Source organism: Otolemur garnettii, unplaced genomic scaffold, assembly GCF_000181295.1.
Source record: "Otolemur garnettii isolate 467f Iridium unplaced genomic scaffold, OtoGar3 scaffold00156, whole genome shotgun sequence".
In the NCBI taxonomy this organism is placed as follows: domain Eukaryota; kingdom Metazoa; phylum Chordata; class Mammalia; order Primates; family Galagidae; genus Otolemur; species Otolemur garnettii.
The window spans coordinates 3,815,673-3,816,660 of NW_003852551.1; positions in this window are offsets into that span (position 1 = coordinate 3,815,673).

Genomic DNA, 988 nt, shown 5'->3' on the forward strand with positions numbered 1-988 from the left:
TTTTGCAACTATGAATAATACTGCTAGAAATACTCTCTTTTCTCACTGCTCCCTCGGGCACGCCCAATTGCTGCTGCCAAAGACACATGGAGGAGGAAAACTCGGCAAGTGGAAAGGGGCAAGTTTTTACAGGGTAAAAACTGACTTCAGGACAGTTCAGGAAACGTCCTCACTTTAGTCTCTCAGAAGCTAACGACACTATGTTCTTCTCTAGGCTTCAGTGAAACTACTCTGTCTTCTCTGAACTGTCTTGCAGGCATCTCCTCCTGCAAGACTGGACCTCTGTTGGCTGGAGTTCCTCCTGACTCATGAAGAGGCACTACGCTCTTTTCATTCTAGGCTTCCAAGTTCATATCCCAGTGGTTCTCAACCTTCCTAATGCCGTGGCCCTTTGATACAGTTCCGGTGAGTTGCAACCCCCAGGTTGAGAACTGCTGTTATATCCAATCTCAGGGCATTAAATACCACATATCTTCTGGTATTCCCCACAAAACTCTATCTTATCCCAGACCTCTCCTCTAAGAGATATATAAAACAGAGCCTGCTACCAACATGTTGTCAGCTCCTGGATGTCCTAGGCATTCAGAACTTAACAAACTCTTGGTTTTGTCTCTGAAATCTGTCCTTCTAATCTTGCCCTTTGCTGGAAATGATACCACCATCCACACAGCTGGGTACACTGACCACAATTGCTTCCTGTCCCTCACCACCTCTCAGATCTAATCCATTCTAAGTCCTCTTGCCTCTGCCCCTGAAATATATCTTGAATCTGTCCACTTCTCTCCACTGTTACCTTTTAACCATCACTTCTCACCTAGATGACTGTAATGGCCTCTTTAATGATTTCTCTGTCTTAGCCTCAGTCTCGGCTAAGGCTTTGCCTCTTCACTGTTTATTGTATTCTTTGATGCATAGTAGTTTTAAATTATGATGTAGCTCAATTTGTCTATTTTTACAATTTATTGCCTTTTTGCGGGTACACAATCAG